Source organism: Stigmatopora nigra, chromosome 4 (assembly GCF_051989575.1).
Source record: "Stigmatopora nigra isolate UIUO_SnigA chromosome 4, RoL_Snig_1.1, whole genome shotgun sequence".
NCBI lineage: Eukaryota > Metazoa > Chordata > Actinopteri > Syngnathiformes > Syngnathidae > Stigmatopora > Stigmatopora nigra.
In genome coordinates this window covers 3,768,818-3,785,439 of record NC_135511.1, presented here as the reverse complement: position 1 = coordinate 3,785,439, position 16,622 = coordinate 3,768,818, and the positions used below count along the sequence as shown (strand labels likewise).

Here is a 16,622-nt window from a genome sequence, read left to right as displayed (position 1 = left end):
AATGCAGATGCAATGACAGTGCGCATGTCCGTTGCTTCTCCACAAATTGCAGGCTGCTCACGCACTTGCGCACAAAGAGGAGATTTGGCGTCGCACGCTGGACTGTTTAGCGCTCCGGGAAACTTTTTAAAGTTTACTTTGTTGGCTTTAAATGCATTTTACTTCACGGTGGTCTGTGGAGGACCCTTCTGATTTGCGTCCAAGTCGAAAAGTCAGCCTGCGCGAGGACACCTTGCATCGGGTAAGCACCCTCATTGAGCGTTCGCTTCTAAAAACTGCATTCATTCTTGTTATAAATTCATTTATGGACACTAAACGTACACGGATGCATGGTGGCAGTGGACCAAGAGTTCATTAGGTGCACTGTGTACAACGAACAGGACAATCCAATGAAGTACTGCCGCTTAACAGGATTATGTTGAATTTAATGGTGTTGCATTTACGTGCTTAGTGTTGACAAGTTGGATACTTCGAACTCATTGGAAAAACAAGCACTTCCAGTTAGTCATCAATAAACGGTTAAAGCAATAAAATTGCATGCAATTATTGTTTCTTTAATGTTTGGCATGTATTTTGGGAAATGTGCAGCTCTTTATAGTCACTGAAATGTGGAAATCCAACCTGCAAATGTGAGCTTTATTCAGGGTTGAACACGTCATCAATTCGAGCTCAAGCTCCTTTCAGACATTCTTTACATTCATGAAAGAATTTTTAATAATCTCATCTCATCAATTTTTCTGAAACGCTTCATCCTCACTAGACTTGCAGGGGGGCTGGAGCCTATCCCAGCTGACTTTGGGCCAGAGGTCTGGGATACCCTAAATTGGTGGGTTAGCCAATCGTAGGGCACAAGGAGACAAACAACCATTCACAGTTATACCTAGGGACAATTTAGTGTCCAGTCAGACCTTGTCTTTGGAATTTGGGAGTAAACCGGAGTACCTGGAGAAAACCCATACAAGCCTGCGGAGAACATGCAAATTCCACATAGGTGGACTGACCTGTATTTGAACCAAATCTAATTTTCTCATAAAATGAACTGAAAACAAATTTAATGCATTCCTACCCTCTGAAAAAAAAACACACCCATAAATAGCATATTACAATGGAGAAAAACATGTTTTTACTTATTCAAATTCAACACCTCTGCTCACAAAGTAACAAATAGCTATCTAGTGGTTATGATCTGCAATAAAATGTGACATTGTTGTGGACAGTCCTGTGCGGCGTTCTTACCGTTGAGACAGACGGTAGAGGCTAACGGTGCAGGAGAGAGACTTGACACGTTCAGTCCTAATAGCTTGGATGTCCATTGTTTTCAAAGACAGCCAATGAGTCTTTTTTATTTTGCCCACTTGGCCCCTGAACATGAGTATCTAGTGCAAAAACTGTGATTGTGCTTCCAAATTCTCCAAATCAAATGTCTTAATGGATTTGCCGCAGCTCTCCCCTGCAGCCTTCCTCAGGCATCACAAATTAAATGGACAATATTTCACGGAGATTTCATTTGGGTATATTTTTCACAGTTGCTGGATTTCTTGTGCGAGTTAAATAATCCAAGATCATGTTACAATATGTAAGCCAAGCTGTGGTATTATAGCGGTCTATGTTTTTGTGTCTTCATCATCTATATTTACACTAAACAGTGCCATTGTGTTCAGCTCTGCAGACATTTTATGTAAGGCAGTGGTCTCAAACCGGTTCCACAAAGGTCCGCAGTGGGTCCTGGTTTTTGTTCCAACCGATCCAGTGCCGACATTTTAACCAATCAGGTGTCTTTAAAATAAGTAGCACCTGACTCTAATTAACTGATTGCACTTGCAAAAGGTATCCTTGTTGAGTTGGAATGAAAACCTGCACCCACTGCGGCCCTTTGAGGACCGGTTTGAGAACACTGAATTGTAAGGTGTACTGGCCATTCAACACAAACTATTCACTTTTTAACATCTTGTTTATGCGCTGTGCACCTGGACTAATATGTAAATGTGTGTTTCTGTATATACTATTTAGGATGTCCTGATATAAAATTCTTCTGCTGAAACAAGAAGCACCTGACTGCAATCCTCTGATTGCTCTTCTAAGATATCAGATTGGTGGAAAGATTTCCTCTTATAGGTTGGAATGAAAACCCACACCCACTGCGGCCCTTTCTGGAATAGTTTTTGAGAGTGATACTGTAATACATTGAGATACGAGGTTCATGCGTTCCGGGACCGAGCCCTAATGCCTTTCTACTCGTATTTCCAATGAAATTTTCCCATTTGAAATAACTAAACACAAATTAATTTGTTCCACCCTCAGAAAAAAATACACCTAGAATAGAATATAAGAATTTAAATATGTACATGTTTAATAGTTCTAATTCACCACCTTTTCTCACAAAGTAACAAACACCTATCTAGTCGTTGGGATCTGCAATAACATGTGACATTGTGTACAGTATTGTATGAAATTACCTTTTGAGACAGACGGTAGACTTTATACGTTCGGTTCGCTACATTTTTGTGACACTAAGTAACGTAACAAACTTTAACTTAAATCAAGTTTGGTTACTATACGTACACTTATAAATGGATGTAACCTTGTTGTGCCATAACTGGAGCAAAGGCTTTAATGTATTCCGCTGCGCCTTTCGAGTTGGAACTAGCTGCTACCGCGTGCCTCACAAATGAGTGTATGCCCAGTTTGTTTTTTAAAGTTATCGAACCACTGACTACTTAGGTTGAAGGTTCAAATCCAGGTCGATCCACCTGCATGGGTTTTCTCCGGGAACTCCGGTTTCCTCGCACATTTCAAGGACATGCATTGTAAGCATATTGAACACTAGGTATGAGTGTAAGTGTGAATGGTTGTTAGTCTCCTTATGCCCTGCGATTGGCTGGCCACCAATTCAGGATGACCCCCGCCTGTGGCCTGGAGTCAGCTGGGATAGGCTCCAGCACCCCCCGTGACTCTAGTGAGGATAAAGCGATTCAGAAAATGCAATGGAAAAAAAACAAAAAAGGGTACATGCCTAGCATTAACAGGTAACAGAAATGTTCATTCGCTGTTACCCTCCAACTTATAATGGATTCGATGTCTACTCGTGACGGGTTTATTTCAATTCTGAGCATAAAATATTCAAAATGTTTTAACTGTACCAATTCATGTGAACCGAACTTTACACGTAAAGCCACGGACTGTAAAGATTTTTTTCCTGGTGTAGCATTCCACCTCCTTTTCCACACGATCTGCACTGCTTGGTGAATGTCTTGCGTTAATTACAGGCCAGTCATGGAGGTCCCGCAACTGGAATAACCTCCCTCCTGCCGTGCTTCGCCACAGTAACCGACATGAACTTTCAAGAATGCGCAGTCAAAAAAAATAAAAAATTCCTGTGGCAAAAAGATGTATAAATTTATCGCTTGGCGTTAACACTGAGCCCACGTCGCTTTTATATTTAGTTCACAAAGTATGCGCGGACGTGTGTCCAGAACACAAATTACAAGTAAGTGCTGCCACAAAATAAAAACAGCAAGATTTTGACGTTGCGGAGTGTAGTGTGGAAGTCATTTTCCCATAGCAAATACCAGAACAGTGCAAGCACTAATAACAAAGAGGGGTTTTAAAAAACTTGCTTTAATTGTGTGGACAGAGGGGTCATATCACTGGAGTGATAATTGAAGGACCTTTGCCATGAGTAAATAGAAGCTGGTGTGGACCCCGAGGGGACTGCTGCTAAGCCCATCGTACCAAGCGTCACCTGGCGCACCCTGGTTCAACCATGTATGTGCAGATTTAGTGCTAAGCTTGGTATGGGATGTGCCAATGGGGTAAACAAGAGGAATACTGTATCACTTTCTCGAAGTTCATTGGCTGCCACCCCTCACCCCAAAATGCAACGCTCCAACAGTGCTCGTGGAGATCTTTGTGCAAGGGAGATGCGGCAAGAGAGACGGTGTGGTAAAATCATAAAGCAGCCTCGTAGCCTGGCCGACTGGCTGTCTCAAATGCTCTTATGTCAAAATTTGTCTCGTATCTCAAGGTAAATATTTGCTCTGAATTTTACTCGTACCTCAAATTTCTCGTATGTCGAGGTATTACTGTAGTAGTCACTGTAGGGTTCATACCATATAATATTGTAAAACACACCACACATGTTCAGGCATTGATAAAAACCTTGAAAAACTGACCAAAGGCTGTTTTGCTGCATTTGATGACAGTGCTGTTAAAGAAAATCTGACTACAATCTCTGTTCTGGCTAAATTAAGGAAGACGCCTTGAGGAATGCCTTGACTTGATGGGTAGTGTCTGTGCATGCTTGCATAGCTGTGGGCTTTATCAAAATCTCACAGGAAGCCTCTGCCTGCCTTGAAAAAAAATACAGAAATAAGGAGGTCATGCATGCTCCTTCCTGTATATGAATCGATGAGAGCTAAGACTGCCAACTGTCGGTGTCGCCAAAAGAGAATGATGATGGACCACAATAGCCATTGATGGTTTCTGACAAAAGCACATGGCAAGGGAGTAGAAAGAAAGGGAGTAACTTAACGGGAAAGAAGATATCATTGTGAAAAACACTTTAGGGTTTATCCCGGGGTCAAAACAATCCAATAAACCACACAAAAAAAAAACCTGGACGTCTTTTGTACCCTACTATGTAATTAATAGCGTAAATTACCAACTTCATGACGATGGGATATCTGTTTTTTAGACAATGCGATATTTTCTGATACTGTCGTACACTACTTTGCAGTTTCACAATTTGCAGCTTAAGTACATTGCGGTATTTTATATTATCACCCATTTGGTTCAAGGGCTGGAGGTTCAAATGAAGTTTACCAAAAACCAAGACAACAGCACCCACACAGTCAACCTAGCCCCATTGAAAACCATAACCACCAACACAAATTACCAAATTCAACCAAGCAGCAGTAACACTTAAATTGCACATTTACAATCATTTAATTGTGTTAGCGAGGACCATCAACTTGCACCCATAACTCTGCATCCATGCCCTGTTTACAAAGCATAGGAGGCCCAAAGTCAGCCATACCTCGAAATACAAACAAATCGGGGACAATCAAGGCTATAAATGAAGCCCACACGAGAGCATGACAATATCTACTGTAAGGCGTAGTCAACATGGAAAGAAAACAGTTTTCCTGCACTTGGAAACTCGCCAACCAATCAGCCATGCGGTGCGTTTAGGGACATGTAAAAACAACGATCCATACATCCACTGCTAAATTCGTCGTGCGTTATGGCGTTTTATCCTTGTCATGTTGCAGTATCGTGCATGTCGAGTCAAATTTGTGCGCATTTAAGCTGTACTCTTGATTCAGTCATTTTTTGGAACGACAAATATGGTATCCCACTAAACTCTTTTTTTTGTCAATAACAAAATATTAAACAATCTGAAACAAGGCAACTCAAAAATGTGAATTTCTTACCATTCTGATAAACCAAGATTCATGGAAGAAAAATGTTCTATTAATATATTACTCTCCCACAAAAAAATATATCCCATATGCTAAGGTGTTGCAGTGGTCAATGAGGAAACTCAAGAGCAAATTCAAGAATGTTTGTATAGAATACCATTACAAAGGATGAAATAAAAAACAATCCATTGTTTCTTAAAGAGCATGTTTGAGGGTTGTGAGAGTTAATTGAATTGTTAAAAAGCCCCCACCCCACTTGCTGTAAGAAACATTTTACAAAAAAATGCCCATAAGGTAAAATTAAAACCAATCTTTGTAAAATAACCATCACTGCCACCTCCAGGATACGATGCGTAGACCTAAAGCTCTCTAAACCACACCCCCCCCTCCCATGATTTATATTTTTGTTATTTATCCAATGTCTATAATCAACTCCACACTGAACCCAAAGTAATTCACAAAGCAGGACTAAATTGCCTTGTGAATTCCTTTCCTAGAGATGCCTCCAATTTACGTCTGAGAGACCCCAACACCCCCACCCGAACCCCAACCGGACAGTCACACCATGCTGCTCACGTTTCAGTGCCTCACACAGGCTGCTATTGTCGGGTTACCACCGGTGTGTGTGTGTGTGCGTCGATGCGTTGTGATTGGCCCTCGCTCGGACTGTGTGAGACGGCACCGGGTGACGTCTCCCTGTTAATCCCTGGGACCTTTTCTCTCCGTTTATGAAGAGGGCAAGGAATTGCTGCTACTAAAGTAGTTTGAACACTTTTTGGACCTAATTTGGGTGAGTCTATATCCATTTGGTGCAGTAGTACAATTTTGGTAAGATCTTCAGTTCATAGCACTTTTTCTCGGATTGGATAAGATATCTAAAAACATCTTATTCTTTTGTAATAATTTTCCTGCATTTAATGTCCCTTAGCAGATATTCATATTGTGATTAAATAGTTTGCAGAGGTTCGTCCATAAATTTTCTTTTGAATATAGGCAAATGTATTTTTATGGCACAAGATGTTTCCAAGTGCTTCCCGTGTTAAATTAATCAAAACACAGTAAAAAGATAAAACACACAGGGATAATAAAAACAAGTTTGTTTAAATGATAGGGGCAGTTAGAAATGCACTTGTCTTATACAATAGCATTTAGCCCTGATTTAAAAAAGATGACGGTTTTTGGACACTTAATGTCTTCAGGTAATTTATTGAACATAAGAATTGAACAGCATCTCGCTGCGGGTGGCTATTCTTCAACACCCCCCACCCCCATAAACACAAAAAAATGGCTGCAAATGACTGAAGTTGTCCGAATGTTTCGTAGGGGCCAATCAAATATATTTTGCGACCAGGCTATTAGGTGTGTGTGGTAGACCAGCATTAACATTTTATAGGAAGCTACTGTTTATAATATGGTCCAGTTTCCTTATGTATAGGCTTTTTGCTGGAGAATCCCTTTTTTTTAATTTTTTTTTATAAAAGTCTTGTATATACACCAGGGCAATAATTCAATGAACTAAAAAATAAATGGTCAGCATGTTCTTTGCAAAGCAAATGTGGCCTTAAACTATTGGGGCGCGACTGGTATTTCCTCCAAAGCATCACTTTTCAACGTCTCTTGCTTTTTTGTGTGGACCTGTAAATGTTACCAGAGTGCCACGGCCAATAAATCAGACTTCAAATGAGCTAAAGATCCAAAAAGGTCTCGATGTTGGGTGAGAAAGAGACATTTATTTGGATATTTTAATTATAAAATGTCTGCTTCTGGGGCTTTTGTCTCCTGGAAGTCAAACTGAGGTGTGAAGATCTACTGCTGACCCTCCCGTCAACACAAACTCGCGAATTTCTTCGTTTGACTATAGTCAGGAACATTTTGTAGGAAAATATAATTTCTTTTCACGTTTGTTTAACAATTTAGACTAATTGCTTAGCCTCCACCAAGGCCAACAGTTTTTGTTTTCATTCTGCATTAAAACATTCTCTGTTTAGTAAATTGAGGGCTCAATCCCTGTATGCAGTTTGCATGTTCTCCCTGGGGTTGTGTGGGTTTTCTCTGGGTATTCCTGCCGCATTCCAAAAATATGCATGGTAGGCTAGTTACACACTATAAATTGGTCCAGGGTATGAATGAGCGTAAATGGTTGGACTTCTCCTTGTGTCCTGCGATTGGCTCGCGACCAGTTCAGAGTGTCACCTGCCTGGTGTATCTAGTTTGCTGGGTTCAAGTCCTGTTGTAATCATTCTAGGTTTTTACATTAAACGTTAAATATTCTCAATTTTAGATTTTTATTTACCTAAGCAAGGGAACACAGTGAATTTGAATTTTTAAATTGAAATGTTCTTAGGAAATATTCCTTTAAAAAAAAAAAGCAAACATCGAAATCCGATTTCTGTAGTGTCGTCCACCATGAAAGCCACCAAATATATTTCTTTAAAAAGAACATGTTGCAAATATTCTTTGAACAATCTCACATTTTATCCGCAATCTACTAGACCACCAACCAACATACCTCTAAAAATATGTCAGCAACCATTCGCAGCTGGCACTGTGGTTTGACCACCCAATGTTGAAGGTTATGCTCTCTTGGGAGCGTTTTCTGATTAAAAGAGATGATATTTTCCTGCTCCTCATCGGACGTTTTTCTTAAAAAGTTCCAGAAAACAGCTAAAGTGGTGGGCGTTTAACAGCAGCAGTAAATGATTTCCTCTTTGGTTGGCAGCACTTTGTTTGCAATGCAGATTAACTCCCCCGCTGTTGATCTTATCTGCTGCTCGTAAAGGCCCATATGTCAACTCTTAATGTGCTTTTTTCCGTTAATTGGAGGAAACACTGCCGAATTTAAGATGGTACTGCAGCAAAACTACCTACTGTCAGTTTAAGAAGTATTTTAAGACCCTTCTGTATTGCAAGTTCCACCAATTAGAAATTATAAAGGGTTTTGAAAGTTTCATCATAAGTGCATGTCTACCGTGAGGGAATTTAAAAAGAAAACACCAGAACTGACCACATATGATTTTTTTTTAACTATGAATTTGTGTGATACATCTGCATATAAATATTTGACCACATGCATATTAGCTATGATTCTGACCCTCAAAGACCTATTAGTCTCCCTTTTTACATTCATCTTCCATACCGCTGATCCACGAAAAGGTTGTGTGGGTTGACGGAGCCTAACCCAGCTGTCTTTGGGTTAAAGGCAGACTACATTCTAGACTGGTTACCAGTCAGTCGTAGGGCACACTGAGAGACAAACGACCATTGCACTCCTAATCTAACCGCAACCAGCGGGAATTGAGCACCAAAGTCAGGCGAGTGAACCCTAAACAATGACTGTGGCCCGTTACCACCAGTAGGACTCAAATTTGCAACTTGGCCAAGACCAAAGAGCTGGCCAAAGACACCGGAGAAAATTTTTTACACGTGCACAAGGATGAAAAAGGCTATGGAGAAATTGCAAAGCAGCTTGGTGAAAAAAAGGTTCAGTGTTGGAACAATTATCAGGAATAAAAAGCTAAACATGAAGGTCAATCTCAATCTGAGTAGAGCTCCATGCCTAAGTAAGATGAGCAACATGACAATGACCTGAAGCACGCAGCCAGGAAAACCATGGAGTGGCTCTGTAAGAACCATATCAAGGTTCTGGCATGCCAAAGCCATTCTCTAGACCTAAACTCAATGCAAAATCTGTGGAGGCAACTCAAACTCTATTTCTCAGCGACAGCCCAGAAATCTGACTGATTTGTGTGGAGGAGAGGGCCAAAATCCCTCCTGCAGTGTGTGCAAACCTATTGAAACACTACAAGAAGCCTTTGTCCTCTGTACAGTGCTCGACATACGATGAAAATTACGATCAAATAATTCGCCCTAGATACGAGAAAAAATATGAGATATGAGAAAGCCAGGTGGCCATGACACGAGAGGCTGTTTATCATTGTACCACACTGTTTTTTTCTTGCCACATCTATTTCGTGTATAACCGATATCTACGCGCACCGAACGTTTTTTTTTTTTGCCTACGCAGGGTTCGGAAAACGCACACCGCACATGTGCGGGCAAAATGAGGGCTTTCCGGGTAATGAAGTATACTCGTGCACACAACACCAATAGTCAATGGCACCCTTTCTCAGAATAAAACTTCATTACCCACAATCAATACGTGGGTAGGCCTTTTTACAAGGACACCAAGTGAGTGGTAACCACTAGGAATAAAAAATGAACCAGGATTATGAGGGATTAATGCCGTAGATAAAACACAGTGAAGCTGGCATGACGGGGGAAGTATATTTCAACGAGAAATGGTTGTTTCTCCTCTCCTAGTTTAAACAGGATTGACCGGCTAGTGTTGTCATTGGCATGGCAAGGTCCAACCCATTTAGATAATTGCAACATCAATTATTTTTAAAGGCAGGCAATTAATTTAACTTTCATTGTAAGTACCAGAAGTTCGCTTCCTGGTGATTTTGGGACATTCTATACATCTTTTTTTTAATAATTTCATGCATACTTTTGTGGGTCACTCCCTTTCCACTCATCACTTTCTGTCGACTTTTGGGAAAATTCTGTATTGTGTTGACTTTTGATCACTTTTAAAATAAAAATAATAAAGTTGGGATTTTTTTCATATTTGGAGTACTACCTTTTCTCTGTGAAATTTGCATTTTTGAGAAGAATGCCATTGGCTAGGAAAAGGTGGCGAGTTCGACTATAAATTGTCTTTTGCCATTAGCCTCACTTTAGCAATGCTTACACTGTACAATGTTATATGCATTTTGCTTATTTTGTATTTCTGAACATTAGTTCTACAGTTGTGATTATCAATAAATACCTTTTTTGAGAGCAACTGTAGTCTCATTTGGAATTAATGGGCAATGTTTTAATGTGATCATTTGCCGAGTACACACAAACACCAACAAACAGCAGCTGGGAAAATTACTGACTTCATTTTCATTTACTGTGTGATTAATTGACTTCATTTTGTGGTAAATTTAGTTTAGGCTCAGTTCCTAAGGATTTTGAAGCATTTTTCTGTAATTTTGAGTTCATTTTGGGGTGTTTCCTGATAAATTAAGGTATTTCTGGGTCACACCATGTTTATTTTATGTTGCATTTTTATGTTTTTGGGGTTCTTGGCTAGTATTTTTTTATATTGGTTTTGGGTGACCTTAAAGATTTTAGGACATTTGTAGTTTGCAACATTTTGGGTCACTTCCAGTTTTGGTGCAATTCGGTTAAGTGTTTTTGTTTCTGTTTAAAATAAATGACCACAATTGGACAAACACCCGAATAGTTAAAATAATTAGTTTTTTTGAAAAGTATTTTTTCAATTTAAGATTGTGACAACAGTACATATAGTATGGTTGTTTTGTTTGAACACTTGTCCAGTGAGGCCGACCAGCCGGCAGGACGACAATGCACCTTCTCAGGTTTCAGTTTCCACTGCGTGAGCAGATGCCCTGATCCCAGGCAACCCCATTAGTAGTCATTGCTCCATCTATTTTGTGCTTCTGTTTATTTTGCATATTCTAGCAGTAGATTTACATCAGCATGAGCCAGGTGTGGAACAATGGCACAGATAGTACAGTTACTCTTCTCCTGTTACTAAAATTTTAAACTATGGGTGCCATTTTTTTAATATTACACTGGTATATCTACTCACGAAATTAATTGCTTCCAGAACTTATTTTTTAACTTGGAATTTTCCTTAGTCATATTTTATATCGAATGTACAGTTTATATGCAAATAAACCGTCGACATGCACGAAACACGACATAACACCATAATGTCATGACGCCATGCCACAAGACAATTCGGCCGATACGGTCATTTATTTCAAACTAGAGAAAAGATGAGCAGATAAAATGCTAAACATTTATTTTGACATCTATGAATGATATTCAAGAAAAAAACTTGCTTGTGTTCGCTCGGGGCGCCGCCATCTTACCTAGGGTGAGGCCGTCTTACCTAGTTAAATGTGCTCTGACTGGCTAGATGCGAGTAGCTTTGATTTGGAAATAAAACACAATTTCACTTTGATTTTTTTGTTTTGTTTTATTTCTTGTTCGAAAGTGCAAACTATAGCAGTAATATGCACCATCGAAAGAATTGAGATATTTTGACATTAGTTGCAATATGGCTGCCACATTCTTTTTTCAAATTGAATAATTTCACATTTTGCATTTACAATAATAGGCATATTAGTTTGCTTATAATATTGGCTCTAAACATTTGTTTTTGATTCTTACAGTATCTAAAAAATACCACGTGTGGTCATTTTTTTGAGATTTTCCCTTCAAAGTAATACATTTGTACTCATTAAAACCATGAATATAGGGTGAAAATTGTGAATCAGAGGGGCGGCTCATAGGGGAGAAATTGCAAAATTCAGCAATTTTAATCGTCCCAATTTTGTTTGACAGATGTGAGAAATAGACACGAATGAGAAAATGATTTATTGTATTAAAATGAATAACGAGCATGCAATGTTTCTATTTGTGTGGGTGCTTTAGAGTAAGGAGAAAGTTAATGATGGGCAACAGAAAAGGCACATCCATATAAACACATCTAAACAACTTAGAATATGAATTCAAAACAACCTGGCATTAAATACCTGCTTTTTCAGCAATTATCGACACCATGTCCTGCAATTTCTTCCTCCTCTATCCAAAGGATTAATAGTCTCTCCTTTCATCGTTCAGTACAGAGAGGCCATGCCAAGGTCATCTCTTTTAATAACAAGATCTATTTCATTTGCTCCAGTATTTTTTTTAATAAAAAGCTAAGTTGCACAAGAAAAAAAAACACCCTTTTGGTTGTTGTGAGACAGCCAGCTGATTGTAGTGACAGTTTGAGTTTAATTAATTTAATTAAGGGACAACACACATTAATGAAACTTTACATGTAAATATGTACCATTTATAGCCAAATCCAATTTCCATCTTCAGTCCCTTGGGCAGGTTGATGTTAAAGACGCAAGATGAAATCAATAACATAACAGTACGGTGGAACAAAGAAAAAAGAAGACACTAAAAAGCAGCATAGAAACGATGACACATACACAAACTATAAATCAAGCCAGGTTTGTGATAACAATGTTGTTCATCCAGCAGCCAGGCTTAAAGATGATTGGTAAAGAGGTTTAGAGACGGGAGTTCATTTATGGTATTTGGTATTATGTGAGGCACGGACAGAGATGATGGTTTGGATAAATGCACTCTTTCTGAAGGGAACTACACAGTCCTGGAATTTCTTTTTACAAATTATTGCAATGGAAAAGGAATTCTGTGATGGAAGATTTTGTAAACCAAGATGGCATCATCATATTTTACAGTATTGCCCCAGTTCAGGCTTTGGTGATCCTTATTATTATTTTTTTAATCATCTGCAAGAGTGATTCCTAGATAGTTCCATTGAACTACATTGATTTGTTTTACCTTGGACCAAAACGTTGGGATCACTGAATTGTCACTCCTTTTGATATATACATACAGTAATGGACATGTTTAAATACAGTTGGGATTTGTCAAGCCAGTAATACATGCGTTTCATAGCCTCTGTCAGTTCTCCTGCAGCCATTTTTAAAATCTTTCTTATTGACCAATAGAATAGCATTATCGGCGTACATCTGGCAGGGGACAATTGAAGGACAGCTTGGGATATCATTTATAAAAACACTGAAAAGCAGTTGACCTAGCACTGGCCGCTGTGGTACCCCAAGACTGTTATTCCGTGATGTTGATTTTGGGTACTGTATCCTGACTGATATTCAATTTAGCGTACTTGGTGAGAAATTAAAACAAAAATATTAAATAATGGATATGAAAATGTATTGCCGTTTTGGGGTATGTCGTAACTTCAATCTTGTTTTTGTATATTAGAACATTCAATTGCATATTGAAGGGTTTCATAACCTGAAAATTACGTATATTGGAGCATTTGCAGAGGCACAATGTACTCTATAGTCTTCAACAATATAGAAGTGAAACACTCAAAACACTTCTTAACAACAACAAAGACTTTGATTTGCCCTAAAATTAACAGGAAGTGACCTTTGAATGTCCTAGAATCATCAAAAACTGACTCATAATTAAAGAAACTAACTCAAAAAATAGTGACCCCTGTAACAAAATGACCCAGGAAATACTCCAAAATGTATAGTAGGTGACACAGAAGGTGAATGAAGGCATTGGTAATTTGCGATAGTTTTTGTCACTTTTTGTCATAAACTGGCTGGTAACTTTTGTGCACCCTGATTTTGAGGTAGACGGGTTATATGGAACTCCTTCATAATCCCAAAGTGTGACGCCGCATCGCCGACACAATACTGCAGCAGTGTTGTGGTGCATAACCGGGCTAGCTCATGTTTTTCTAGCCTCTGACCTCTAGGCAAGGCCAAGATAATGGAAAGTGGAACGCGGGAGTGGCGGTCCAGTCTCACACTTATTCCACCTTCCTGGCAGCTACTACAAGTTTTCAGGGAGGCCTCTTTGTTGTCATTCCTCGGCTACACTCATCCTTTCCTATCTTTTGCCACTTGCGTGTGTAACAATATCTTTTTCCGTACTTGAAAAATGTCACGGGCGGCCCGGTTGGAAAAGGGTTTTCACGTTCGCCTCACAGTTAGAGGGTTCAATCCCTGGTAGCTTCAGACCTTCTTGGGTGGGTTTTCTCCATCGGATTTCCACCCACATGCATGGTAGGCTGGTTGAAAACTCTAAATTGCCCCTAGGTATGTGTGTGTGCGTGTAAGGGTGTCCCTCTTCTTTTGCGCTGCGAATAGCTGGCAAACATATCAGGATTTCCTCCGCCTATTTGCCGTAGTTGCCTGGGATAGGCTTCAGAACCCTCACAACCCTTGTTAAGATATCAAAAACTAAATATTGTAAACAAATGAATAAAAAAAATAAAGTACCAAATGGTACTTTATATGTAATTTTTGTATTACAAATATCCTCCTTTACAATGAACTATAATATGGTTATCACCAATCCATTTGAAGTCGGGGATTGGCCACAAATGTTCATTATCTGCTAACCTTCCCACTTGATGGTTTGAATGTATGCCGCCGATAATGGCAAGAAATAAGTTAAGCATTGTCATGATAGCATTGTCTTCAAAGTCAAGTAAGCAAGCAGTAATTTAGCATGGGGAAAACAATATTCATTCATTCATCTGTTTTGCTTATGCACACGAGTGACGGGCGGTGCAGAGCCTTTCTCAGCCAACTACGGGCTGCAGGTTGGGGACCCCCGACTTGGATGCCAGCCAATCGCAGGGCACAAAATGAAACGAACAACCAATCGTGCTCACAATCACACCACCACCAATTTGGAATCAAACCCAAACTGTCCCCACCGAAGTTAGGTGAAAGTACCACTGCACCATTGGGTGGCGGAAAATAATATATTATCAGAAAAGTGCGATATTGGTCCGGTATCTTCATTTGTCGACTGATACCGCATAACTGAGTGATGGATTTGAGAGCCCTAAAGATGTTTGCGATTCAGAACTCATTGGGGATTGCTTCTGGTTGATTTTTTTTTTTTTTTTAAATTTTTTTAATTATTTATTTATTTTTATTTTTTTTAAAGTGATTTTTTTTTTTTGCCCTTCCTCATGCCACATAACAATAGATTATGCAACTACAGTGTTCCCTCGCTACTTTTCGGTTCAGCCACCACGGATTCAGAGCTTTACAGGTTTTTTTTTTGGAAAAAAAAATACAAATATTACATTGAGACAACATATTTTTCAGTTTTTTTTGTCATAACATGAATTCCACTCTCTCTGCCCGTATTCTATATGGTGTACTGTATACAGGGGGGGGGGGGGGAATTAATTAAATTCTAATTAAGCATTTTTGAAGGGGCATCCCTACTTTGCGGAAATTCACTTATCGCGGGTGGTCCCGGTCCCCATTAACCGTGATAACCGAGGGAACACTTTATCTCTTTTAATAGTTTGAACCTGAAAATGCTGTATTTTGGATCAAGCACAATTCAACCAAATTCTTTCTTACTCCACTTGATTCCATTAGACTTTCAAATTTGATAGTAAAATGCTCTCTCAGAGGAGCAGGATTGCAAGGGTACGCCTTCCACCTAGGATGGAATAAATCATCTGCCTTCCTATTTAATGGGATTACCATTTAACAGTGGGCCATGCTTCTTTCGTTCCTTTCAGTTCCTCTTCGGGGCTCACTCTGTTGCTTCATTTTCATGATAACGGAATTAATGAAGACTTAATGAGGATTTAAGCGCTAAATAATCATTTGGCCACATGCTTTACACCAAGGTATCTAATTGATGGAGGCATGGTTTGAACCCATCTGTAGGGACCTACTATAGATTAGCCGGCGCCGTATCCTCAATGACTAATCACGTGGAAGCCACTTAATCTCGTCCCCGACTAGTTGCTTTAGCGCACTATGGAATTAAAACGTAGTTGTGGGCTTGAGTGGTTAGCACGTCGGCCCCACATCTCTGAGATCGAGGTTTTGAGCCCTTCCTGTGTGGATTTTTCATGTTCTCCCCTGCTACATGGGTTTTCTCCGAGTAATCCGGTTTTCTCCCACATTCCTAAAACATGCATGGTAGACTGTTTGAACACTCAAAATTTTCCTAGGTATGAATGTGAGCCTGAACGGTTAGATGTTTTCTCCTGCCCTACTATTGGATGGCCACCAATTCAGGGTGTCCCCTGCCTCGTGCCTGAAGTCAGCTGGGATAGGCTCCAGCAACCCCTGCCACCTAGAAGGAGCTGTTCAGAAAATGAATGAATATTTCAATACATACCATATTTTCTTGTATATAATATATATTTGTAACACAGAAAAATGATGACTGAATCAAGGGGTACAGCTTATATGCACACAAGACCTGCTATACTCTTTTTCACCAGTAAATGTGGGCAAAGTAACATTTACTATTTGTTGGTTATTTTCTGTTTTACTGTAAGAAAACCAATACTGGATGCGTGTGATGATTTTTCTTAAGATTTTCCCTTCAAATTAACACATTTGTACTCCCTATTAAAACCATGAATATGTAGATGACAATTGTGAATCAAAAGGCGGCTTGTACACGGAAAATTGTAAAATTCAATGATTTGAAGTGTGTGGCTTATATGTGGGGGCGGCTTATATGCGTAAGTAAATTCGGTATTCTTTTCTGCTCTAAATGACCCTCTGTAAAAATTGCAAT

General features: G+C 39.4%; 1 protein-coding gene across 2 annotated transcripts in view; it reads left to right on the top strand.

The window, feature by feature from the left end:
• The window catches only part of kank1a (KN motif and ankyrin repeat domains 1a), a 36,311-nt gene continuing 19,689 nt past the window's right edge, over positions 1-16,622 (top strand). Inside the window, exon 1 of one of the 2 annotated variants that reach the window (XM_077714441.1) lies at positions 1-241. The gene's annotated coding sequence lies outside the window, so the exon portion shown is untranslated. Of the gene's footprint in view, positions 242-6,080; positions 6,211-16,622 lie in introns of those variants that run through there. The other variant, XM_077714442.1, reaches the window with a different exon arrangement.